Source organism: Callospermophilus lateralis, unplaced genomic scaffold (assembly GCF_048772815.1).
Source record: "Callospermophilus lateralis isolate mCalLat2 unplaced genomic scaffold, mCalLat2.hap1 Scaffold_112, whole genome shotgun sequence".
Lineage (NCBI taxonomy): Eukaryota > Metazoa > Chordata > Mammalia > Rodentia > Sciuridae > Callospermophilus > Callospermophilus lateralis.
The window spans coordinates 265,515-278,022 of NW_027511460.1; the positions used below are offsets into that span (position 1 = coordinate 265,515).

The 12,508-nt window shown below is 38.5% G+C and overlaps 1 pseudogene; it reads left to right on the plus strand.

Moving 5' to 3' along the window:
• The first annotated feature begins 5,365 nt into the window (after positions 1–5,365).
• Positions 5,366–6,799, plus strand: LOC143388795 (transcription factor AP-2 gamma pseudogene; annotated as a pseudogene).
• Positions 6,800–12,508: the final 5,709 nt, after the last annotated feature.

A 12,508-nucleotide genomic window follows, 5' to 3' on the forward strand; every position in this document is an offset into this window, starting at 1 on the left:
TTCTCAAACAAGAGTCAAGTGCCTTGAATAGGATTCATCAGAGGTTAAGAGAAGCCTATAGAGATCAGCTTGCATCTTGATGGAAAATGGAATTTCCCACAGTTGTCAGTGTATTGAACCAGCAAAATGACCTATGTGGTGGCTGAATCCTGGTCAATTAGATCATGGTAGAAGAGACAGCTGATATTGTCCTGAGGTTAAAGGGAGGTAAAAACATACTGTTGTCCCTACAAGGCAGAATCAAATGTCTTTATGCATTTTAAAAATAATACCATACAGAAACCAAAAAACATTTTTCCTGATCAATAGCTGTATAACGGATCTCAATTTATTTAGAAGGGATAGAGAGAGAGAGGAGGGAGGGAGGGAGGGAGGGAGAGGGAGGGAGAGAGAGAGAGAGAGAGAGAGAGAGAGAGAGAGAGAGAACACATCTGGGAAAGCAGCTGCAATTGAGTTCTTCCTGATTGTGTTTACAATAATTTGCTGTCTTTCTCCAAGGCCATCTATTTCCAGCCTTGGTCAAATAGATTAGTTAAATGCAGACATGATAGGAATCCTATATCTGCATATTTCTAGTTTTTTTTTCAGAGGCATGAGTCTGTGCCATCACCAATTTAATTTACTATTTAGGAAGGGAAGCAGTTCTGAGGGCTAAGAATCATCCCTTCCTAATAGCTCATAGGTCAAAGGACCAGTATGGTATTTTGGCATTGGCTGTCTAGATTTGTTCACTATGCATTTAAAAAAAAATGAGGAAATGACCTCTTTTTGTAAAATGCACACTCACATTGATCATTGATTATAGTCCCTTTGAGATATCTCTAGGAAGGCATAGAGTTTATTATTTCAGCAAGGATATGGGCACTTCCTCAAAAGTTTTCTTTTCTTCCAAGGAAACTGGCATGCTCTTCATCCTAGATGCTCTTGATCTGGCAATGGGATGAGAAGCCATGATTCTCTATTGTGGCAAAAACAAATTCTAATGATACCTAAAATATTTCAATTTATGGAAATTGGTAGCACTTCTATTTCAGCCTAATGGTAAGAATTACCTATTTGCCAATACCAGTAAGCTCTGTGGTGTATGTAAGTCATACACCATTTTGATGACTGTTTTACCTGCGGTTCCCTTAGCAATCATGCCCATCTTGTTCCTGGCCTTCTTCCTAAGTGTCATCACTTGGCCTCTGTCACTCTCCAGATCCCATTATCCCACTGAATTTAGGAAGCCCATGTCAATGGAGTTACCTCCTCTATTCATTCTTGACCTCACTCGGGTATTTCCTTGGGGTCTTTCTGGTTATATAGTGAGGGAATCGGGAGCAGACCTCCCTTTCTTGATACATCAGCAAGAGATTTCTGTCTTTCGTTGTAGCTCTTCATTTACATGATGCCATGGAAATTTCAGTACATCAGTTGTATTTAATCTTGTCTACCATGGAATCTAAGTTTCACTCTACTAACAAAATAACCCGGTGAGCCATGATGTCAGGTGTCAAACACCTTGAATCCAGAATATCTGCAAAGTGTAATTATATTAATAAATGTGGTTTTATTTAATCTTTTCTTTTTGTCTCCCTGATCTTAGAACCTTAAAATCCATTTCTAGCATCCCTTCCCAGGTTTCTGTCAATATAAGTTAGCAAAACCTTTCAATTCTTTCTTTGTGTAAGTATTTCCCCCACAACCCCTGCAAACTCTGACTTCCCACACATTCTCCTGTGACTTGACCCTAGGAAAAGATCTGAAAGCAAAGCAAGGTAATGAGTGCATCTTGTCAAAAATCATAACCCCACACAGCATAAATGTCCCAAGTACAGACCCTCCAGCTTCTTCTTGAAAGTTCCATGGAATTCAGAAGTTCAAATCTGTCAGGATCCACCCCAGATGCCCCACTTTTCCCAATAAGTGTCTTAACTTTCCCATTCAATACCAAATGAGGCTATAAATGCAATGTGCTTTTTTTAAAAAAAAAATCTTTATTCTTAAGTAAGAAAATAAGCTGCTTAGGTCTTCCTCATTTTCAAAGTCTGTTCCTTACATCCCCATTTAGTGCCAACTTACTTTTTCCAAGGGTCCCACCTGGAAAAATAACAGTTATTTAAGGTATTTCAGACAGGAGAAGATTCAGTGGAAGGTATTCTATCCTTTTCTTGTTTCCAGAATGCCTGTTGAAGCAAGGGTCATGGAATATTTCTGTTAAATCTCAGGTTCATCACTAAATTACAGAGGGGCTGGGAATTTTCAAAGCTACAGAAAAGTATTTGCAGTGATCACTACCATCATGGGAACCAAAGGCAATTTACTAGGAAACACTTGGAGGCCATTGCAAAACCTCAAATTGCTGAAGACTACCTTTCTACTCACCACTGGCATAGGAACAATAATATGGATTGTGCTTTCTTTTTTCCATTTTACAAATGCCTCTCATTTTCAAAACAGTCTGAAATCCAGCTGGTGAGGGATTTTGAGAAATGCAATTTCCACGCTTCCAGCCACTGGGAACAGGGACAGTCAAGGTGAGGAAGTGATGCTGGCATCCACAGACAGAACAGAGAGCTGGGTTAGGTGCTGACAGCCTGATGAACATTTCTGACATAGTCACTGAGTTTGATTTTTAAAAATAATTCAGCATAAAAAGAAACAATGATAGGTATTTACTCATTACATTTTTATTTATATGCTACAAAGTTTGTATTTCAAACTAATGCAAAACAAGAGCCCCCAGAGTCTACAAACATTCATTCTGAGGTTGTTTTTTGCTAATATAAGTTTGTTGTAAGAAATAAATGTAGAATGATTCATATATTGACTGATTATGGTAATTAAAAAATATATATTGTAAATAACAAAAAGTAAGAATGGTGTAATATGAGCAAATAACTTTGAAATTTATTTATAACCTTTTAAAATATGAAAGCAACATAATAGAATAAAAATTAAATATTTCAATCTAAACAGAATAAGTCCTTCACATTCAAGATAAAACTTGTTTCTAATCAGTGAGATAAAGTATCTTTTGTGTGGATATAACCTGAAAGTGAATTAGTCAAGGTCTTTTACAATTCCATTTTTCCTTCCTACCTCTCTAGGGAAAATAAAGTTGAAATATATTTTAATAATAAAATTAAATCACTTAATGATTCTTTCACAATTGCTAGTGTTTCTAACATATGGATGGCTCTTTTGCCAGTTTATAATCTATTAAACTCTATTACATTATCTAATATAGTACCTAGAAAGATAGGTACCAGATAAGTATTTGTTGAATCAATGAGTAAAAATGCAAACTGTACATTTTAAAGATTTTACAAGAAAATGCTAACTAGGCATGCTAATTTACTTAAATACAGAGCTAAAAAGCAAGAAGGAGACAGTTAATTTTAGCCTCCATGAGGCATTTCATTGTGGGAATTTGGGGAAATCATTTCAAATCTTGTGGCTTGTTTATTTTCATGATAATGAACTCTCTTGTCTCCTTCACAGAAATACACCTGAGAAAATTACTTTGGTTTGAGCTCTTTGGAGGAAACATGAGCTATGGAATTGCAATGTATAGAGTTGCAACATACATTGATAATGAGGCTAAATCTTTTAGTCGTAAACAAACATGCTATTTATAAGTGGGATTTCACTGGTAACTAAGTCCAATTATATTGTACTATATATATTATATATATTATATATATATATATATATATATATAATATATATATATATATTATAGTATGTACATATTATATACTATATATATTGTACTAAAAGGGAAGTTGAGACTATAACAAATTTCAAATGCACAGGCATTATTATGGTTTGGATCTGCAATGTCCTCCAAATGCCCATGTGTGGAGACCTTGATCCCTTGATGCAGCTAAGATTAAGATGCAGCTCGGGATTTCCTGCTTCAATCAGGGTACTTTTGGCTGAAAGTACATTAGCTTAAATATTGAAGGAGATTTATTAAGCCATTTGGCTAAAATAGAAGCATCGTCTTGCTTCTCTCTGACCCCTTTGTGTCTGCCTTCTGCTGTGAGTCTGCTTTGTCTTAAGGAAGGCATAAATGATGTGGCTTCACTGATATCACTAAACACTAGGCATTATTCAGGTCCACGGAAGAAAATACCTGACAGCACCAAGGTCTTAGGTCACATGTTCACCCATCCACATGGTTACAAGAAATACCATGCATGACCTCATTGGTGAAGGCTAGCGGAGTCCATTGCAAGTGGTGCTCCCAGCTAAGCCTCACAGCTACCACCTGGCTGAAAATCATCATTGTCTGATGATTCCCAGTCATGAGGGACTTTTCCTTTATAAATAAACAAGAAACTGTGCCCTAGCCTTCCTCAAAGATCTGAAGAATTCTGTCTTAGAAAAGCAGGTTACCTCCTGTTTTAAAAGGTCTCTTGTAACTGATCTTATTTCCTTACACACCTGGGGATGTGGAGCTCACATACATTCAAATTGGCTGAATAAGGCCTGGACCAGAGTTGTTTTCTCCAAAGTTTTATAATGTTTCTTTCAAAAGATTAGATCAACATGTCATATTGCATCCACAATTTAGAGCTCATAAAGATTTTAAATCAGTTTTATTTATGTGTGTCAAAGATTTAATGATTATCCTAAGCAATAAAATCTGTAGGTGATTTTTGCCTGATTCTGGTTACTTTGATATTTAGTCAACATATTGCTAAAGTCATGGCTATGGCTGTTTGGAATTGCTCCTTGGATCATACTGACTACAGTTCAAGAAATCTACTTTATTTGGTTAAGATTTATTTGGTTTTAATTAATTAATTGATGTAAACAGGAACCTGAGGTAGCTTCATATAAACAAAATTAATATGATGATTTCTAGTATGGAAATGTGGGCTTTTTTCTAAGAGTATCAGAAGCTTAAATATATATTCAAGTTTCTAGCTATAATTTTAATGATATAAAATATAATACTTAAACTATGCTTCAATCATACTTAATTGAAAATAAGGTGTTTCTTAAAATTGTAGGGCTCTTGTTTTTTAAAGCTGTGATCTTTAATAAATGACCCTCTTAATTTTGGAAAAGCATTTTCTTTGAGAGGAAAACTGCTTTTTCTTAACATTTTTTTTTTTGACACCCCAGATTTTGGTGGTCTGATTTCTCTGAACTTTTCTTATTCTTTATATTGGCTACAAGTTAGTATGAAAGCATATAATACTGAAAGAAAAGGGGAGGAAAAAAGTCCACTAGAGGAAGATGCACTCCTCCCGGGCTGTGCGCTTTATCCGTGTCAGCTGCTTCAGTTTTGCCGTGCGACTCCAACATGTGCGGGCTGAAGAGCGAGCGCGCTCGGCTAGGCGTTAGCTACAGGCTGACTCACCCCCCGATGGCAGGCTGCTGCCTCTACCCCGGACTTTCCTGGCTTGGGACCCGAGGTCCTGAGCAGGCGCCTCTGAGCGTCGTGGCCACGGAAGCGCCTAGACTTTCGCCGCCGGGCTCGGCGGACTCATCCCCCCAGGATCGCCACGATGCGAGTGGCAACGGGAACCCGCGCATCCCCCACCTCTCCTCCGCCGGGCAGCATCTTTACAGCTCCGCACCGCCGCTGTCCCACACTGGAGTCGCCGAATACCAGCCGCCACCCTACTTTCCACCGCCCTACCAGCAGCTGGCTTACTCTCAGTCGGCAGATCCCTACTCGCATCTGGGCGAAGCCTACGCTGCGGCCATCAACCCCCTGCACCAGCCTGCGGCCGCCGGCAGCCAGCAGCAGGCCTGGCCCGGCCGCCAGAGCCAGGAGGGCGCCGGCCTGCCTTCGCACCACGGGCGCCCGGCCAGCCTGCTCCCCCACCTCTCCGGGCTGGAGGGAGGCGCCGTGGGCGCCCGCAGGGATGCCTACCGCCGCTCGGACCTGCTGCTGCCCCACGCGCACGCCTTGGACGCCGCGGGGCTGGCGGAGAACCTGGGGCTCCACGACATGGCTCACCAGATGCAAGAGGTGCAGAACGTTGACGACCCACACTTGCTTGGGCCCGATCAGACTGTAATCAGGAAAGGTCCCATTTCCATGACTAAGAACCCCCTAGGTCTCCCCTGTCAGAAGGAGCTGGTGGGAGCCGTGATGAATCCCAGTGAAGTCTTCTGCTCGGTTCCAGGAAGACTGTCCCTCCTCAGCTCCACGTCCAAATACAAAGTGACGGTGGCTGAAGTGCAGAGGCGATTGTCACCGCCTGAATGTTTAAATGCCTCACTGCTGGGAGGTGTTCTCAGAAGAGCCAAGTCCAAAAATGGAGGCCGATCTTTGCGGGAGAAGTTGGACAAGATTGGGCTGAATCTTCCGGCTGGGAGACGGAAAGCTGCTCACGTGACCCTCTTGACATCCTTGGTGGAAGGCGAAGCTGTTCACTTGGCCCGGGACTTTGCCTACGTCTGTGAAGCGGAGTTTCCTAGTAAGCCAGTGGCCGAATATTTAACCAGGCCTCACCTAGGAGGGCGGAATGAGATGGCAATGAGGAAGAATACGCTGCTGGCAGCTCAGCAAGTGTGTAAAGAATTCACGGACCTCCTCAATCAAGACCGAACACCCAATGACAACAGGCCCTCCCTGGTCTTGGAAACGAACATACAGAACTGCTTGTCTCATTTCAGCCTGATTACCCACGGGTTTGGCAGCCAGGCCATCTGTGCCGCTGTGTCTGCGGTGCAGAACTACATCAAAGAAGCCCTGATTGTCATAGACAAATCCTATATGAACCCCGGAGACCAGAGTCCCGCAGATTCTAATAAGACCCTGGAGAAAATGGAGAAGCACAGGAAGTAAAATGGGCATGAGCAGAGGGCGGGAAGGGAAAGGACTGAGGAATCCTTCTCCATTGGGACAGACCAGGACGCCCCTCCTGCTGGGGGAGGAGCTTCCAACCTCCCCTATCCACCTATCCAAAGGCCTGTGTCCCTTGAGGCTTGCAGGATCTTGACCTGCCCTCCTGGATCCCTGTGGCTTCTCCAGTGCTGCAGTGTCTGACCTTTGACACAGGATCCCAAGGTGACAAGTACTGGTTTTTGTTTTACTTGTTGAGCGTTCATTTTTTGGAACCCCATCCCCCCTTCCTCTGAAAGTGGTGCTACAAGTTTTAGAACCTTCTCATATGTTCCCCGGGGCTGACAAGAAGCCATGCGCCTAGCTGTTGAAACATCCGATTGATGCGATTCAGATCAACGATAACTTATTTCCTTCAGGGTTAAGATATGGCTGGTTTTTATGCCCACTAAATATTGTTTTCAAAAATCAGTCTTTATCTACCTTCTTCGGCAATCGTGCCCCCCAGGAGGAGGCAGAGGTACCGCGTGCTCGGCGGCCAGTGAGCAGGTGCTGGGTGGTGCAAACCTGTGCTCACAGGGGCCTCTGGTTTGTAGGAAACTTGTAGAAACAATGCCTGCTGACGATTTCATTTTTCTTTTGTCTTTTTTTTTTTAATTTTGAAAGTTAACTCTTTAAGTGGATGACCCTTTGAAACGACAGGTTCCTGTAAGGTACTGAAGCTTTATTTGCATATTTATTTCAGATCTTGATTTTTGAGTAAACTTGAAAAGGGTGAACACAAGCGTCTGCTGCCGCCTGTCACCCGCAAGTCCCTGTGGAGGCTCTGTATTTTGAGGCACAGTGTGTTCAGTGTACAGATTTTATTTATGCATAATTTAATGGGGTCTGTAAATACAGGTACACTTCTTACAAGTTTTTGAGAAATAGGATTCGATTTTAATATTAACTTTTAATGGTGGTGGGGTAATCTATAACACGTCTTTAGATTTTATTCATCTGTACACAGGGTATGAAGAATTAAAAAGCATACAGGGCTCTGTTCTTGGTTTGGAAGATTCTATTTAATCGGAGCTCTCTATTCAGAAAGCAGTAACTTGGCATCTCGTTCCTGTGGGGCTCATTCACCCTACAGTGAATGTGTGTTATAGTTGGTGTGGGTGAAATGGAGGTTTAGAATTGAACTCCATGCCTGTAAATGTTTCCCCAATCATTGTGTGCATATAATACCTGTATAATAAAAGTATTCTGGATAGAAAAAAAAAAGTCCACTAGATCATTTCTAAGCTACAACTGAGCACAACAGAGATCAGAATGAGTTTAATGTAGGCAAATGTAATCAGCCACAGTATAAGAAAGTTTAATTTATTATATCCTCAGGGAGAAACAAAATCTAAATCTAAAGATCATTATAACTATAAAAGACATGATGAACAAATTAAAGCAAGCAAACAAACAAAACTCATTTTACAACAGTTTATTCCTTAGAAAACCAATATATTAAAATTTTTAATCACCAGTACTTTTCCCTTGAATGTTACACTGAGAATTATCTATGAAACTGAGCTCATTTAATCAATTATACTATTTTACACTCCACTTTTGCTTTCATTTATAGTATAATCAGTGAGTTTTTACAAGTTGATCTATACATTCAACAACATTAAATTTATTCATTAATTAGCTCAATGTTTTTTCTCCATTGTCCCATACTTTGGCTTATTCATATGGTGACATCAGCAAAGAAAGAGCAATTAGTTTCTCATGGGATCAGAGACAACCTTATGCCTTCAATATTAATACTGATAACCCACCTGGTAGGCTGCAAATTTTCATTAATTCTATAAAGGATTCATTAGTAAACAGGTCCTTATATTAGAAATTCTGATGTTACTCATACCTGACCTTGTTTAGCTCTTACAAGAACCTTGGTGACACAGCAGGTATTACCCCCATTTTATAGATTAGATGATTGAAGATTAAAAGATTAAAAAATTTCCCATGTTTACATGTACAACACAGGGCTAAGGTTAAAACCCAAGTATGCTTAATTACAAAATCCTTGTTCTTTCTATAACACTTTACAATTTCTTTCTAGTTATATTATTATTTTAAAGTAGATTATTGATTTTACTTTTCCAGTCTTAATTTATTCCTAGTCATATAATCAGGTTTTCATTCTGATCCAGAATAGATTTGTAGATTAACTAAAGTGAAGAAGATCTAAGTGGGAATGGGATTGTGTAATATTTCATTGATAATTATATATTAATTTGTTTTCATTTTAATGTCTCTGAAATCATCACTGCCTTATATTTGATAATCAGCAGGTGTTTATAATTGTTTAATTGTGGTAGTTTAACCTTTCTTTCTTAGTGACTTTTAAACTAATGGAGATTTTTCAGTTTATGGTTTCTTACACTAGACAAAATGTAGAATTAGTTCTTCAATGAAACTCAGTGATATTGGGGAAACCAGTCTAATCCTGACTCATACCCAGCTTCACTTCACAAGAAGAAAGATGCTCTATTTAAAAGTGGGTGTGGAGTTTGGGAGTTTCAGCTTTTGAAATTCCCTTGCTCTATTAGGAGTTATTTCCCTCCTGCCTAGTCCAGTTCTAACAATGAAAATTCTTTCTGTTTAAAATCTGCCTTTGGAACAGACACTAGTATAGCAATATGTAAAACAGTGGATGTGTAACGGATGTGATGCTGCAATATGTATATGGGGTAAAAAATGGGAGTTCATAACCCACTTGAATCAAAGTGTGAAATATGATATGTCAAGAACTATGTAATGTTTTGAACAACCAACAATAAAAATTAAAGAAAAAAAATAAAAATAAATAAAAAATAAAATCTGCCTTTGGATAATTGAAAATGGTATCTAATTTCATTATAATTTCATTATCTATGCTCTCTTCCTCCTATCTCTTTTGTAGACATGCTAATCAAAAGTTGTCTTTTTGTTAAGTTTTTCTTCTTAAGAAATTTAGAATTCCTTAACATATACAAATATGTGTGTAGGATGTTAAGTGATTACAGTGTATACAATGTATTCTAGTTGCTCCCTCAGTATCATCCATTTCTATATAAATATATCAGATTTTTTCATTATGTAAATTCCCATTTTTACCAAAAACCTTAATAAGGTATTAAAATTGATATGGTTTTTATTGTGTTAGTTATTATTTTTTTGAAGCTACCTCAAGCCCTGCCCACTCCTTTACCCCTTCTGAAAATGTTTCATTCACATTTCTTGAAGAAATTGATCTTTTTGCCCTCAGAATATCTTTACCGGTTATGTTGTAGAGATGTTTCATTTATTTATGTGTAAAATAGGAAGTAATGACATTGCCTACCTATCATGTTTATAGAATAAATGAGCTAATACATATGAAACTTAACAATAGATGTGTCACCTAACAATGGATCATAAATATTATTATTAGAAACCACTGTGGTCTTTTTTTCTGAACTATTTTATAGATAATAAGTTCCTAGAAGAAATAAGACATTGTATACATCTTGGTTTCCCTTATAATGCCTAAGATTATCCTTAACATATTCTGACACTCCCATTTTTTATTAATGAAAAAAACTTCCCACTCAGCATCCACCCTAATTGAATCAGACCATGTTACCCAATACTTGTGGGAAACAGGCTCATAGATTTCCCAATTTAAGCTGGGAATCGTGAAAATAATTTAGACTTTGAACACAGGCCCAAATTTAAATTCCAGCTGCCTTTTTGTTTTGATATTTGGGATCACATGGAACTCTCTGAGGCTCAGTTTTCTACTTCAATAAAACATTAAAAATATTTATCATGTGTTCTGTGAAAATTAAAATTATTACCTAGGTGATACATATATCACCCAGCACACAATTCCTGATAAGTAATCGGTTTTCTATAAATACAAACCACATATAACTATCATTCTTGCTATTTCAAAAATGAAAATTCCTGGGGGAATATTATTTAACAATCATTAAAGCTCTATTTCTTTATCCATAAACGGGGCCCATGTTGATTTATTCCTATAATTAAAAAATGATTAAGTCATTCACATAAAGCTCCATGCAAGGTCTTCACTGAGTAGATGATGTTAACCTCAAATCCTGCCCACTCTTTCCCACATCTCATCCCTTAATATAACAAAGGGAGCAAGTATATTGTTCTTTAAAATGAGATATTTCCTAAAGTTCCTTGAGTGTATTGTGCTTATGAAAACTTTAGCAACATGAAAGCCTCCAATCTTTGCGTCTTCAGTTTAGAAAAGTTATGGGAATATTGGTCTTAACCTTCACCCATCTCCCACCAGCATTACCATAAGATTTTCAATTGTACCTGGAGTACTGGCCCTTCAGCTTTCAAAAACAGCATTTCTGAGGAGTCCTGTTTCATTATTAAGTTTCTGTATTTGGTTCCTAAATATTTTTTTAAAGAGTTGTGTCTCCTTTGTCTGAACAAAGTGAAAACAGAGACAGTAATTGGCTCCTCTCTTGACCTTCCACAGGAGAAGTTTAAGACAAAGCCCTGGACACTTGTTTCTCAAAAATTCCCCAAATAAGATGAGAATTCTTGTGTAGGTCTGCAGACTTGCACTAGGACACCACTGTTATAGGGGATGCAATTTTATATTGGTAGCATAATTTGACAGCAAATTGTTACCATTATCTCTTTATTAAAACATCAGGATTCAGAGCACAATTGTCATGCTTGCCAATTTGACCCTGGAGTTCTTAGCAATACTGACAGTCCAATTATATTCATGCATATTTCTTTACTGATTGGAGTCATGGCCATTTCTTCAGATGTGGAAGCACTGAGGTACCTGTAAATTGATTGGGTCTGATAATAGTCTCCCACAATCACAAGCTTACACAGTGGGAGTGTCCATCTAAGACCATAAGGCAGGACTATTGAAATTTTTGGATGGTTAACACACCACACTTGAGAACTATAATGTTTGCCCACATATAGAGTAAACAGCTCTAACTATAACCACAGCACCAGTGAATTTCTTTTTTGTATTCTGCTTTAGGGAGAAAGAAGCAAAGCACAATGAAATTAACCAATATCTGGTCAGTTCAGATTCAAAATTCAATATACTACAGCTTATTACCTCAATAATAATTCCTACTGACCTCAAGGCACTGCAGAGTCATCAATCATGGAGAAAATATTAAATTAGCTTTAGTATACTGTACTTAGCAAGGCTGTAAAGTAGACTAATGCATTTTGAAAAGATTTTTTTTCCAGCCACTTAGTTTGACACAAAATTGTTTTTTCCATCCCTCAGTTATCCAGAATATTCTAATCATGAGGAATGAACAGAGGTTCCCCTCATACTGCTAAAATGGGTAATGTCGGGGGTTTTTGTTTTGCCAATTGATACAATGTGCAGAGTAAAATGTGGAAAACACACTCTTGATGGGTTCACCTTGCAGCATTCATGATGCTGTCCCTATGTCACATTTGGATACTGAAGAGAATGTCAAGTATCCAAGTTTTTTATACAAGCAATGCCAATGTAAGGGTGAGGGACATCATTAAAGGAAAAGGTAACCCCATTCCCCTGTCAACCCTGGCAATGAGAATATAATTAATCACTCCCAAGTCTCCCAATGTTGCATCCATAGCCCCTGATTTAAGCAGAATGTGCCTATTATTTATCTCCATTACTGGCCAGCAACATTAATAAAAATC